Here is a 15,834-nt window from a genome sequence, read left to right as displayed (position 1 = left end):
CTAGTCATAATCTGTGAGTGCTTTCCAAATGCGCTCCATCCCAATCTTATTCTTCTTGTTATTTCCTTTTCATGGTCAGGATCTGCGGTTACTACCTGTCCTAAGTAGACATATTCGCCTACTACTTCCAGTACTTCGCTACCTAATGTAAACTGCTGTTCCTTCCCGAGGCTGTTGAACATTACCTTAGTCTTCTGCATATTGATTTTCAGGCCTACCTTTCTACTTTTCCTGTAGAGGACAACCTTGCCTTAATCATTTGCATACCTTGACAGCTTCCGTACTTCATATTCCCTTCCCATGTAATTTCTACTTTGTTATCCCGGTATATTTACTATAGGAACTCTGTTATATCATGACCGACACCTTCTTTTTTTAATATGTTCCACAGGTGTTCCCTGTTTACGTTGCCGTACGCCCCGTTTATGCCCAGGAAGGCCAAATACAAATGTCTATTTTCCACTCTAGATATTTCGATGCATTGGGTAAGCACGAACAGGCTATCATCTAAGCGCCTACCATTTCTAAAGCCGTTCTGAAGTTCTGCGAGTATCTTGTGACTTTCTACCCATGCTTGCATTCTTAATTTCAACGCCTGCATGGCCAACCTGTGTATAACAGATGTTATGGTAATCGGCCTGTATGATTTTATGTGCATCCTTTCTCCTTTACCTTCATAAATCAAATTAATTTCACTCTGCCGCCAGCTGTCCGGAATTTGCTTATTCGTTATAACTCTTTCCAAAGCTTTTAACAAAGTTTCCTTACTTCTTGGACCAAGTTCATTAATCAGCTTGATCGCAATTCCATCTATTCCTGTAGATGCGTTTTTTTTTAATATTTTTTTTTCTGCCTTTTTCCAGTTTAGATTGGTCAGTCCTTAGCTGCTTTGCATTCTGCTATCTTGTGTTGCTTCCTGATGCGGAGATTACCCTATCGTTGCTCTTAAATGACTCGGCTACAACTAGCTGATATAAACGTTCACTGCGTTGTCTCCCTTTAAACAATTTCCCTCATTATCTTGAATCTGGTCCTTCTTTCTTTGATTATTTTTAGCTAGCCAGCGTATTTGGTCCCAGAAGTTTCTTGGTCCGCCTCTAGTGGCATCGTGTATGTCAGCCATCCAGCGATCGGTGGTCTGCTTTATTTTACTTTGGACGAGGGCCTCCCCAGCGAAAAAACCATATGAGTCACAATAACCCCATACAGATTTCTCACACTAAAGTGATACTTAACTCGTATAAATCTCATATAATCTCATACAAATATCATTCAACGTATGAGATATATATGAGAGTGTTTGAGATTTGTATGAGTTCAGTATGAATTTATTATGAGAAATATGTAGGAGGTTATTGTGACTCATATGGTTTTTTTTCGCTAGGGCTGTACATCAAGTTTCTTTTGTCGATATAATTCCCATTTTTGGTCTATTTCCTTCTGAGATACCTGTGCTTTCTTTGTCTTTCGGTGTTCCCTTGAAGCTGCCCGTCGTTGTTCAATGGCTTCCCTGATTTCCTTATACCACCAGATCCATGACATCCTCTTTCCATTCCATTGGTTTGCTACTTTAACCTCCTCAATTTTCCTCCTTATGAGTAATGAGTAGTTCTACCTGTTCATAATCCCAGTCTTGCATGGGGCTTTACTTTATTGCTTCCTCTATGTCTGCTGCTATCTATTTGATCGTCGTTTAATTTTGCCTTTACTTTTTGTTTAAGCTTCAGTTCTCTTTTCATCAAGGGCCCCATCTGCAGACTAATAAGGAATGAAAGAGAGCTGGCGCCATCGCTCGGCAACAAATTGATACAATCGCGTTTCGCTTCGGCGCACTTGGTTAGGGGGCGGGACCATCGCGACTATCAAGGATGGAGTCCATAAATAATCTTGGTATGCATTCGTAATGATTTAAAGCAAAACTAAATTGCTAAGTAGGGTTTTGATTAAAAGGACCATAGTGGCATTGTCTTTTGTCCCAATAGTATTATCAAAAGTGTTCAATCTAACGCTTTCAGCAGATTTTTTGAACTAGGCGCATATAGTAACTGGTTTTAGGAAAGCGGTAAGCCAGGATGACTTCGCTGACTTGAGCTAGTTGTGAGCGGATGGAATTGCATTTCAAGTTCCTTATCATGTGCATCTGACTTTAAGTCCTTGATAAACGGCCTTAGTGGGCCTAGTACGGTTAAGGTCACTGAAATTAAGAACATGGGTGGAAGTCTCTTGAGGCGTTTATGCCTCCTTATCTGTGAGCACTCGAAGTTTGCGTTCGAATGCATGAAGTCATAGATGTCACCTATGTTCTTAAATTTCAGTTGTTTTTTGTTCGCTTCGTAAGATATGGGAAGTTTCTGACGCGGGTGTATTTAATTGCATGCGTTTTTAGTCTACAATGAGCTGCTCTTGACATTTAAGTCATTGTTAACGTCCTCAGTGGGCCTGGTACCATTAAGGTAACTGAAATTAAGAACATGGGTGGAAGCCTTCTTGAGGCATTTGTGTCTTTTGATTTGTGTGCCTTCGAAGTTTGCGTACGAACGTATGCAGTACGATCGTTATAGATAACACCTATGTTCTTAAATTTCAGTAATTTTTTGTTAGTTTCATAAGATATGGGAAGTTACTGACGCGGGTATATTTAATTGTCAGCTCATTTGCTTGAGAAGTAGTCACGCGTCAGAATTAATTCGGTCCGAGGTCTAATTTATATTCAAGTCACCTTTGATTCCGGCTGTATGCATCCTCCACTCATCGTTGCTCGACTAAACAAGAAATTTACAGAAAGCCCCAATAATTTCAGAAACGCCCTGTATCGAGAATTGTTGTGCACTGAGCTTTGAAGATGCGCGAAGGAACTTTCCTGAAATTCCACTCTACCGATATATTGCAGCCAGCAAGAAGCATACCTTCACCAATTCCGACACGACGTGTGCCACTCCGAGGAGCAACACGACTCCCCAGGGAAACCTATGCGATATGTTTCGGATGAACTCGAGGGCAGCTCGTAGGTACGACGTCAACGAGCTTGTCACAAGAATCATCGAAGCCAGAGCGACCAGCAGCGTCATGCTGCACGTGTAGCAGAGTACCCGGTTTGGAGTCTTTCAGGCTAGGTGCTGCGTCCTGTAACGAACTTCCGATTCACTTTCTACAATCCTTCCTGTATGACTTCCCACAATCTTTATAAGAGTCCGGTCATGGCAGTAGTTTATATGCGTTGGAATCGCGAAAGGTAAAATATAAGCTTGTGTGGTGACCAATTCAATAAGAAAAACTACAGAAATGCGTGACTACTGGCTGTTACGACCGTGCATCATCCGCACTTGCGCGCTCTATTGTTCGCCTGTGGGCATGGATAAGTGCTGTGGATATGTGGTGTTGGTACAATGGCTCTAAGTGAGCCTGTTTCCAGGAATCCTGTTTTGTAAGCCTGTTTTGCTTTGTGGACACCCTGCAAATGCCAAATTGACCCTGTCAAGAGAATGTCTAGAAAAACACAAAGAAATGTCCCCCTGCGGGAAATAGCCGGAAGTGCTTTGGTTCAATTGTTCACCCTTCCCGTCGAGAAGCCTTATCGTCCAGTGAGGAATGCCTACTGTCCAAAGGAGACGACAGAGTGACACGTCCGCTGACGTGCAGGACAAGAAAGGAGCATGACGCATACGGTCATTAGATGATTTCCCGGGAATGCAGGAAAGATTTGCAATTGTCGGAAAGGGACAATGCTGCAGCAGTATGTGGCGCGCACGTGCACTTGGGTTTCTGAGAAGTAAATCCACTTGCCGGAACCAGCCTATCGATTCTTGGCTGAAGAATAGAAATGTACCTCCTCGCCGTTCCCAAGCTTTTCCCGCCAACAAGTGACCAGGCCCAACGAAACAATGCCGGGCCAGTCAGTGCTTCAGACCATCAGTGCAGTGATGTGTTCGATTGGATGCCGATATCTGAGGGGCGTGCCCTGGATTTGGTTGGTCAGCATCTTCAGAGAGGGGCTGGACATAGGGGGTTTTAAGGACGCTGCAGAGCACGAAATGTCGCTCTGAGCCCTGGGTAAACGGCTCATCCAGTCGCTTCTCGCTATGAACTCTTAACGCTTGTCATTTTGCTGATGTATCCTTCTTTTTCGTGTAAATAATCATGTAAATAAGTTTTCTCAAAGTGCCATTAAACCTGCTTGTATATATTTTACCAACCTCGAAGATTCAATCCTTCATCAACCCCGAGTCTCTGCACGCTACCAAGTGAAGGCCGGGTCGACTTAGTCCCAGCGTCACGACAACTGGTGACCAGCGTTGGGATCTGAATCTACAAGCCACAACATCTGGTGATCGGAGGTGGGATCTGGATCTACAAGCTACAACATCTGGTGATTCGAGGTGGATCAGAATCTACAAGCCACAACATCTGGTGATCGGAGGTGGCATCTCAAGCAACAAGCAGGAGCAACAATCGGCCAACAAGAAAGCAGCTCGGAACATCGATCGCATGTGTGGGTGAGTGCTTGGCTTTTCTTCTGATGTGGACCAGGTTCTAGAACAGGGTTAGATTTTAGAACTGGTAAAAAGTGTTGAAACGCCTTTAGGTTTGGTAGTTTGCACTGTTGTTTTGGAAGTAGCCGACACTCGGAGCGATCATGGACCCACAAAAGCTGCAGAAACCGGACCTGTTGCTATTGTGTGAGGAATTGGGAATTGATACAAGTGGTTTGGCACGAAAACCCTTGATTATAAAGGCAATCACTGATCTGGGAACCGATGATGAGGAGCTCAGTGAAGCATGGAACCTCATCGGTCAAAAAAAGGAGCAGCTCAGACAGCAGAAAGAGCGGGAAAAAGAGGAAAAGGAGCGCGAACGTGAGTGGGAAAAAGAGGAAAAGAAGCGTGAAAGAGAAGCAAAAAAGCTGGACCAAGAAATTGAGCTCCGGAAATTAGAACTAGAGTTGAGCAAGAGGTCGGGCAATTGTCCCCAGCTAGCGGTACCTCTTCTCAACAAGGAGGCAGATTTCAAGATGTCAAAGTACATGCAGCCATATGTGATATCAGGGGATATCGGTCTGTATCTGGCTAACTTTGAGCGAACCTGCGAAAAACTGTCCTTCCAGCGAGACACTTGGTCTCAGAGATTATTGACGGTTCTGCCCTGCGAGGCAGCGGAGGTTGTCGCGCGGCTAAGCAAGGAGGACGCGGACAACTACGAGAAGGTCAAAGCTTGCCTTCTGAGAAAGTATAGGCTTAGCGCCGAGGCGTTCAGACAACGTTTTCGGAACGCTACGAAGTCCAGGGACGAGAGTTACCCTGAATTCCTATACAATTTAAGAGTCAATTTGGGCGAGTGGCTAAAGAGCACTGATTCCTACAGTGATAGGGACGCTGTAGTCGAGCGAATTCTTTTGGAGCAGTTTTTATAACTGCCTCCCAGAAAAAGAAAGAAATTGGTTACAGGACCGAGGCGAAATTAAGTCGGCAACTGAAGCTGCCGAACTTATTGAGGAGTATGCTTCGCGCCGACAATTCAGCAACCCAGCAGTGGATAGGCCCCGCAATCCCAAGTTCAGTGTGAATAACCGTCAGAAAAGGCACTTTGCTAGATTTGCAAACGAAGAAATGAAGGTTTCTTCAGGCAAATTCCCTAGAAAGGACGGCAGTGAGAAAAGTGGGGAAGTGACCAACGCGCAGAACACAAAGAACAAACTTGGGGCTAGGAAGCCGCTCACATGCTTTAGGTGTAATGAGCAGGGTCACATTGCCGTCAACTGCCGGAAAGAAAAGATTGCTTTCTCGTATGTCAGGGACTGCGATGAAAATATGCAGCTTTTGGAACCCTACCTGCATGACCTAGTAGTCAACGGGAAGCCTTGCAAGGTACTGCGCGATTCGGCCGCAACGATGGATGTTGTCCATCCGGCGTATGTGTCGCCTTCCGACTATACAGGACAGTGTGCGTGGATCCGCCAGGTAGTGGAGGAACAGAGTGTGTGCTTGCCAATCGCGAACGTGGTCATCGAGGGCCCTTTCGGCAAGTTAACAACCGAGGCTGCCGTTTCAGGAAAGCTTCCTAAGTGCTATCCGTATTTGTTCTCCAACAAATCGGACATGCTACTGCGAAAGAGGGGCATCCTTTTCGGAGACAGAGTTGTGCAAGCCTTAACACGTTCAAAGGCGCGAGAACTAGCTACACTGCTCATTCCAGAAAAAGCCACAGCGGAGGAAACGGCAGTTAAAACAGTGGTCGATGCGGAAGATAGCAGGTCAGAAAACTTTGAGAGCGAGGCATCTCAAATAAGTCAACTTGAAAGTGAGCTTGATGAGACGCGGAATGAGGACGTTCTTGAGAATAACCTCTTGCCGCCAGTGTCTAGTAATCTTACGAGACTTTTAAGTGGAACCCAAGAGGACTTAGCTATGGAACAAGCCAATGATCCTAAGATACAGGAGCTTCTCAAAAGGACGGAGCAGATAGGAGAACTACAGAAATCTCAGCTGTCCGATCTGGGGGAGCTAATAACAGAGTTTGATGCCTGCTTCGTGGACAGGCCAGGCAGGACTGATTTGACTGAGCACGATATTGAGCTGACTTCAGACGTGCCAGTGCGATCAAGGTGCTACCGATTCTCTCCAAGGCAAAGAGAAATTCTGGATAGGGAAGTAACTCGCATGCTGGAATTGGGAGTAATAAAACCCTCGGAAAGCGATTATGCTTCGCCTATGATCTTAGTAGAAGCTCCAGGTAAAGACCCTAGGCCTGTGGTAGACTACCGAAAGCTAAATTCTCTCACCAGGGATCAAGTGTATCCTATTCCGAATATTGAGGAGAGAGTAGAACAGGTCAGTAGAGCGGCATATGTGACTACGCTGGACCTTACTCGAGGATACTGGCAAGTACCGCTCACTGAACGCGCCAGCAGATACGCGGCTTTCGTCACTCCGACGGGCAGCTACCAGCCAACAATGATGAGTTTCGGGCTCAAAAATGCTCCATTTTGTTTTTCCCGACTCATGGATAGGGTTTTAAAGGGGTGTGAAGCATTCGCGGTGCCTTATTTAGACGACATTGCGGTTTTTTCCGACTCATGGGCGAACCATATGGTACATCTAAGAGCTGTACTGAGCCTTTTGCGTCAAGCTGGACTAACCGTAAAGGCCGAGAAATGTTGCCTGGCAGGGGCGACCGTGGACTACTTGGGTCACAATGTAGGTCAAGGTTTCAGGAAACCCAGCGAGATTAAGATTTCTGCGGTAGCAGACTACCCGCGGCCGAGCACGAAGACGGAAATTCGAGCATTCCTGGGTCTGACTGGGTACTACAATCACTACATCCCTAACTATTCAGCGTTGGCTAGCCCTCTGACCGACGCTCTCCGCAAGACAGAACCGACAAATGTAGTCTGGGACGAACAAAAGGAAGCCTCCTTCGTAAACCTGAAGGCTGTGCTGATTAGCCGTCCGGTATTGCGAGCTCCAGACTATGGCCGAGAATTCACGGTCCAGTGTGATGCCAGTGATCGAGGGCTAGGTGCTGTTCTCTGCCAGAGAGATGACGACGGTAATGAGCACCCCGTGCTCTACCTGAGCAGAAAACTGAGTTCTAGAAAGAGAGCTTATTGCGCGTCAGAGAAAGAGTGCGCTTGCATTGTGTGGGCCATTCAAAAATTGCAGTGCTATCTTGGAGGGGCCAAATTCACCGTAGAGACGGACCATTGTCCCCTGGCTTGGCTGCAGACTGCGACATCGAAGAACAGTCGCCTTCTTAGGTGGAGCTTGATTTTACAGCAGTACAATTTTGAAATAAGATACAAAAAAGGGAAGCTAAATGGGAATGCGGACGCGCTTAGCCGCTCTTTCTAAGCGGTCCGAGATGTTCCTCACCATGTATCCAAATTGATAATCAAGTTTTTTTTTTTTTTCCGCGCGCTTGTATATGTGTGAATATGTAAAGCAGCACGTTTGGTTTTCTAGGAATACGTGGGTCCTGAACGTCTTGAGAGTGGGCTTTTCTCGAACAACAATGGCAGTTTTCTTTTAACCTGGTCTCTTCAGACGGGAGCCGAGTGCTTGCTTCGACATGTGGTTGAGTTTCAGAGACAGATCAAGCAAATTGGCCTACGACAATCAAGACAACGCGACAAGCAACAGCGAGCTTCAAGCGTTCATGTGCAGGCCATTAAGTCGTCTCTTCATGCAGCAGCTGCGACTGCTGCCCTCCGAGACTCTTCTGGCTGGGGAGGAGGCTGTTACGACCGTGCATCATCCGCACTTGCGCGCTCTATTGTTCGCCTGTGGGCATGAATAAGTGCTGTGGATATGTGGTGTTGGTACAATGGCTCTAAGTGAGCCTGTTTCAAAGAATCCTGTTTTGTAAGCCTGTTTTGCTTTGTGGACACCCTGCAAATGCCAAATTGACCCTGTCAAGAGAACGTCTAGAAAAACACAAAAAAATGTCCCCCTGCGGGAGATAGCCGGAAGTGCTTTGGTTCAATTGTTCACCCTTCCCGTCGAGAAGCCTTATCGTCCAGTGAGGAATGCCTACTGTCCAAAGGAGACGACAGAGTGACACGTCCGCTGACGTGCAGGACAAGAAAGGAGCATGACGCATACGGTCATTAGATGATTTCCTGGGAATGCAGGAAAGATTTGCAATTGTCGGAAAGGGACAATGCTGCAGCAGTATGTGGCGCGCACGTGCACTTGGGTTTCTGAGAAGTAAATCCACTTGCCGGAACCAGCCTATCGATTCTTGGCTGAAGAATAGAAATGTACCTCCTCGCCGTTCTCAAGCTTTTCCCGCCAACAAGTGACTAGGCCCAACGAAACAATGCCGGGCCAGTCAGTGCTTCAGACCATCAGTGCAGTGATGTGTTCGATTGGATGCCGATATCTGAGGGGCGTGCCCTGGATTTGGTTGGTCAGCATCTTCAGAGAGGGGCTGGACATAGGGGGTTTTAAGGACGCTGCAGAGCACGAAATGTCGCTCTGAGCCCTGGGTAAACGGCTCATCCAGTCGCTTCTCGCTATGAACTCTTAACGCTTGTCATTTTGCTGATGTACCCTTCTTTTTCGTGTAAATAATCATGTAAATAAGTTTTCTCAAAGTGCCATTAAACCTGCTTGTATATATTTTACCAACCTCGAAGATTCAATCCTTCATCAACCCCGAGTCTCTGCACGCTACCAAGTGAAGGCCGGGTCGACTTAGTCCCAGCGTCACGACATGGCATAGAATTGCATGATATGGTATAACGTGGTAGGGTATTATGTGCATTTATATGGACGGCTACGTAAAGACCGATTATTCGTAAGCCACTTCGTTTCAGTTAAAAGCGAACCCCTAACATGAAAAGGTGACTTCGACTTTCATCTGCTTGATCTGCAACATCGACTCGAACGAGCGCTGTGCCAGGATGAATGGGAGCAGGCTCGTTTGCGCATTGCTCGGTGCTGAGTGCTTCGAAAGGGGGTTCTTCTATCGCTCGCATCGCCCAGTCCGGGTCGGTAGATTGGAAGACAGCAGCGCTTTGCGGACAAGAGGGTAGCGCCTGCTCTTGCTCCTGCGTTGGTGACGGAGAAGGCGTTTAAAGACATTAAAAGAGACAAATAGCAACATCGTACCTAAATGATTTTATCTGTCTTTGGATTTACCATGAAACGCGAGTATATCACATTTTATTAGGAAGTATAGTGGTCGACTGTTGGCTACCTCTAACATGCTTTTACGATGTGCGGAACAATCTATCGCATTTTCTGTATTTCAGGTGCGCTGAAACACATTTGTTCTGGATATACAGCCGGAAAGTTGAGAGAAACATTTCTAGGCTGTGTAAACTGCAGCTACTGCGTACCTGGGCGTACCTGGGCGTACGTGGGCACCTAAAGCATAGCGAAAGCTATGTTTTCGTTAAGATAATTAAGGAAACATCAAGACAGTAACGTATCAAAAAGATTTTAAAACAAAGGCTTGTGGCATTGCCGTACGCTCTATATCCGCATTTGTCGCACTCTGTTCATGAAGACATGAAGAAATTAAGATAGAAGACAGTCCAATTTATTCACGCATCTTTTGCTACAGCATAAATAAGAGTAGTATCAAATTTTAATTCAGTCTCCATTACCTTAGGCCATTTATTTTGTACGCCATTGTACGCAAAGAAATGATCCACTTGGAAAATAACTGGGACACTCGGCACGTTACATCTGACAAAAACAGCACTAAAAACGGCACGCTGACTAGGGAACAGCTGAGACAAGTTTCTACTTTCTGAAAAATGCCGAACTAACTTGAGATATCCAAGTGTATAACCTGGCGCTGGACTTGCCGCAGTGCTTTCAAAAGGCTCAACGCGGTGGATATACGTCTGGCTCGTGAGTCAGTTTTTTTGCTTTCTGCACGCAAGAATGTGCCACAGCAAAACAAGAATGCGCTTTCGTGTGTAGCCTGCAAAGGCAAGACGCTCAATACGACATTATGAAAAAAAAAAAAAAATGGCATGCCTGAACTTACGCGCTGATTTATTTAAAAAGTTCGCGCGTCGTACCAGAAGCGATATAAACAAACGTGTTGCGTGACAATTTTCAAATACACAAGTATGGTGCAGAATAACATGATGTGCCGTGCTTTACATGCCCGTTGAGTTATTATAAAAGGAGAGGGGATTCGGCAGGGCCCATGATGGCACAACTACGATGAAATCCAGCAGCAATAGATACCAAGGAGAGCACGAGGGACTGTCATTTTTTTTTTTTTTCAATTACTGCTCTGACCACAGACAAAGTCTTGGTATAAACACTATTTTTTCTTGAAGGAAAATTTATTGCAGAACTAAACAAAAAAAAAAAAAGAAAAGAAAACATATTCTGCTGATCAAATCCGAACCCACCACCTGGTGCTTACCTGTATACTTAGCTAAGTCGGTGGCTTTTCAGTCTTCTGCTTTCAAGGGCACTTATGCCACACAAATCCCCTGAAATTTGAAGACTACAACATATGTTAAGAAACATAAATCTCCCCGAATGTAGAAAATTGAACTGTAGCTGCCGTGGCCCTGTTGGTGTGGAGCATCGCATGGGACATGCGGATCTTATCGGCGGCAAATGGGTGTTTTTTTTTTTTCGACTTTGTAATACTTCTTTCAAGAAAACAGTGGTTGCACAATAAATATAACAAATGCTCCCGGAAGTAGAAGGTTGACCGGCCACCGTCGTAGCTCATTTGGCATACACCGCACGCGCCATGCAGAGCTGTGGGTTCGGACCTTATGAGCGGATTCTGGCTGTTTTTGTTCGACTTTATAATTTTCCTTTCATGAAAAAAGGGGCTATATACAAACTTCAATTCACATTGATCAAAGCCACAGAACAACAAAGTATCTTAAGCTTTCCTCGGTTTTTACGACTCGAATTTCTTCGTGGTCACCGAGTGCTATTTAATTTCTGCAAGTTACGTCGCCTATGCGACCCTAAACTAGGCATAATGGCCGTGGACGAGTGATAGTCCACGGTCTTAAGGGAGTGCTGTGCTGCAGGAGCACTGCATCGGTTATGTTTGACGTCGTCTCTCTGGCCGCTTCGCAGGCTTGACAACGGAGCTTGTGAAGCGTGCGGACCACGATGGATGTGGAACGAACAGCGTGACATGAGGGTATATCCGGTTTTTAGATGCGACCAGTTGCGGCACTTCGTTAAATCCAGCCTTGTTAGTTGTATCCGGTTTGTGGTGAAATCTTTTGGCGCCTATATTTTCTCTCTCTGGAATTCGGCTCAATGTCGCAGGTAAAGCTTTCGCCTTAAAATACGACCCGAAGCTTCACCAGACTCGCGTTCGTTTTCAAACCGTATCAAGAAAAAAGCACGCTGGGAAATCTACGAAACTTTCGTCATCCGTATGTGAGGAAAGATTTGCGTCAGCTCGCCTTCGATCTAGCTCTTGGAGAAGCATCTGCGCTATCTTAAGTCTTAAGATCTGTAACCTCCTTGTCCATAACCCGTTATAGTATTGTGGTTGCTAAGAGCCCGTTGTGTGTTTACTTTTTCCCGCTATTGTATATATTGGCTTACGCAAATAAACCGCTTCTGTTTGTATTGGTCAGCACGTGTGTTCGGCTTTATTATGTCGCCGTCGTCGTTTTGTTTGATTGTTTTGTTTTTCGAGCCTCACAATACACAAGAAGCATACGGACCACCACGCATTGCCCTCACTGCACGAAAGAAGACATGATATCGAAAATATACAACATAAAGATCGGAACTAGTTAGTCCTGCAGATGCGGCAGATACGCCAGTATCCCCGGTTTATTGACTATGGTATCCAAGCCAACTCCCTAAATTAGAACACTTAAGCTATATCATCTGACGAGCAATACGTTATCAGTAAATGGAAAATAGTGTATTTTTGAAGGCGCTGTTTTCAGCCGTGGATTCGTCATTTTGCAAATCAGAAGAAAGTTATCAGCGTGCCGACAAGGTACTGCGATGAGCTCTTTCGTGTTCACACGAACCTGCGCCAAACCGTCCACGCCAGGTGCATTGGGGCTGCGGCAGCGTCGGCTTCGTTCCTCTGCTCGACTTTATCCTTGGCGCTGCGAAATCTGGGGTGCCACTTCCTGGGCTCGGGCTTTTTCATTGATATCGCCACCTGTGCGAGTCGATAGAAAAAAAAAAAAAAAAAGGACCTGGTCGGCCGCTGAAGTAGAACGCAACGAGCTGGTATTTGGTGCCGAGCTACCGGGGCGCGCGGCACGCGGCGCCCCGTTCGCAGTGTGGTTCATATTTTCTTTGTATATGGTGGACATCACGCGGTCCAGGAAGTATGGTGGTGGTGAAAACATTTATTATATTACAGAGAGGTATACATACACTAGGTGGGATGCCTAGATAGGCACTCCATTGGTGTTTGCCGCAGCCCGGGCGCGCTGCGTTCAGACCTTTTGGGTCTCTAGGGTGCAGCAGCCGGACAGGGTCGCCTCCCAGTTCTCTCGGGTGGGGACAGGGGGCAAAGATGGTTTTTTCTGGCAGGCCCACACCATGTGGTAGGTGGCAGCGTCGCGGAAACCAAAGGTCCGAAGAAGAGCCTTGCGAAGACAAACAAGCAGAAGCACGTGGCCATGAAGAGTCGCTTGCGCAGCAGACCGAAGCGCGCGCAGACACCGTACGCGAGGGAGAGCACCAGCTCGCTCCACCTGTCGAAGACGATTAACAGGAACAGCATCATGGCCACGGTCAAAAAATTGGCATTGGCTTAGCTTGGTTAAGCCTGGTAACTGCGAAAGCAATAATATAGTGCCTAGAAGGTTTTCTTCCTAGTGTGTCGTTCCCGAGCGCCCGAGAGGCTCCGCACGCAATGAATGCCGATGGCTGCCGCATGGGGCGCTGCCGTGCGAGAGGGTGCGAGCAGGTAGCCGCTTTTTGATGCGAGCCTTCCGCGCTTTCTTTTTCCGCAGCCGTAATAACTGCTGCGCTTTCTTATTTTGTTTCTGCCTGTGCTTTCGTTGTCCATCGGGAAGTGCCCTAAAGAACACAAATTTGTTGCGGCGTGCTACACTGTTTTCGGATAAAAAGAGCACCTCTAGCACTCACTCGGGTGCTTTCTCTCACATACTTGGGGTGGTAGATCCCAATTGTCATCCGCGAAACTTACTAAATGGAATTTTTTTTTTCGACGAAGCAGTGTGAAGCTTGACCGGCAACAGCTTATCTAAAATCTGCAACAATGAAATTCATTTCGAGTGATCGGCGCCTTTAAGGCTGCCTAGACATGACAATATTTGCGGCTTGCTTGCAAACGCAGTAATAATGCATTCTGTAAAATGAAAAATGAACACAGACGGCAAAACAAGAAAGAAAAATTTATTTTTCACATACACAGATCCGGAATCGGACAAATTTCGAAGGCAGCAGTTCAACTCTGCGAAGCGGCTAGTCACTGGCAGTGGCGTAATTTCAGCAATTTTTGCCTCTGCCTCTGAGCATCCCTTTCTTTGTTTGTGCCGTTCACAAAAAACCGAAATCTAAGCAGTACATGAAACTTCACAACTTGAGATAATGTGGTTCTTTCATGCTCTGTGCAACCAAGCTGTGGTAGCGTCAATGCTTCAAGGTGCTCTGCAAAGTCAGCCAAGCTTCCTGCATGTAATTTATGTTTACTGAAGAAGGAAGTAATAGCGTTTTCCATGAGTTTCACAGCTAGGGACACCGCTGGGCTCGGATATATAAGGCCACCGTTGTCGAAGCGGGCTGTTAAGCACTAGTTAGCATCGGCCTCTGCTTCCCTTCTAGACACACACAGGCGCTTTGCACAATCTGGACAATCACTTTTAGCCATAACTTTTCGTGCCACATATCCTGCTGTGTAATACATCAAAGTACTCTTGCTCCTTTTCTCGGTGTAGCCGACATGATCCTCATTTGAGCAAAGAGCCTGAATAATTACTTCCAGCTTACTAATACCCCAGTCACTCGGGCAAGTTTAGTGACACTTTCACGAAGTGCACTTACTTAGGAAGAATTACACTTTCGGTGCTCGCAGTCACACGCCAAAATCAAGTGTCATTTTGAAATGACGGTCGTGACGGCAGTGCCGATGCGGATGCTGTAGCCCTATGTAACATTAATTAGTTTTCACAGAAATACCTTAAAATTCGATTGTATTGCAAGCACAATGACCCCAAGCTATTATTCAATTTATTTGTGCATTTGAGTACATGGATTTGACTAAAAAAACATCGTGATGTCGCACGGGCATGTTAAGTCGTCTTCACAGCGTTTGCTTGCCGTTGTACACGTCGAAAAAAGTCCGGTTTCCGCAGCATCACGAAAGTAGGCGAGAAGTTCGCAGCGTTCACAGCACCGGATGCTACTAGCTTTCCGCTGTAGTACCGCCCGCGAGTGCCCGTGTACGGCAGAGTGCGCGGTGCAAGTAGCGCTTGGCCGGGCGCTCCTCCGTGGTCGTCGCTAGGCCTATAGTTTGTTTCGCGTCGAAGTATCAGTGGGCGGCACTTTCGTATGGCCAGCTTAATAGGATATATGGCTCACTCGTGGCACTGCCTTATTGTCAACTTTGCTGTCTGTTCATAATAAGAGTCAGGTGCAATTCAAATCGACGACGACTTAGCGTATACGTGTACTGCAAGGCTGAGCTGCGCCGCGCCGCCGGCGACGATGCATGCTATGAAGTTGTGAGCAGAAATTTGCCTGTGTCGCAGCAATTACACTATACTAGCGACTCGGTATAGGTCAAAGATCCCCAAGAAGGATTAATTACTGACATTGCTTTACTCCAGGATTTACTATTTACGGGAAAAACAAATTCTCGCACACTTTTCTGACGCCGGTGACAGCGGGGTAGCGTCGTAAAGGTGCTTGCTGGCTTGGCGCTGGCGGCTTGCGGGAGGAAAAGCGGTGGTGTCTCCGGCCGGCGCTTGAGCGAAATGCTGCCTGTCAAGTGACGACGTTCTAGAGATTGGGTTACATATAACTCCAACTTCGTTGATGCAGCTTGAGATACCGCATACCATCGAAGTGCAGCAGCAGACGAACGCCTTCAACTTAGCGCAAGCACTGAGAGCGAGGGTAGCTATTCATGTGTACGCATCGTTTTCAGTTGGTGACAGCTTAAATCAAACGCTCATGAAATTACGATAAACATTTCAAAACATTGTAATTCTCAAAAAAATGTGTGAGTGATATGTCACTGCCCTGCTGTCGAGACTACACACTCGCCTGCCGGACAAAGTGTAGTGAGTTCGCCAAACTCACTTCACGCCAAGTCTGTTCGGCAGTAAGTGTCATTAAAGTTCATCGTGTGACACGATGCGAATGACACTAAACGCGAGTGCATTTTTGGGGT

This window comes from Amblyomma maculatum, chromosome 3 (assembly GCF_055883805.1).
Source record: "Amblyomma maculatum isolate TAMU_Amacu chromosome 3, ASM5588380v1, whole genome shotgun sequence".
Lineage (NCBI taxonomy): Eukaryota > Metazoa > Arthropoda > Arachnida > Ixodida > Ixodidae > Amblyomma > Amblyomma maculatum.
This window is presented reverse-complemented; position numbering follows the sequence as displayed.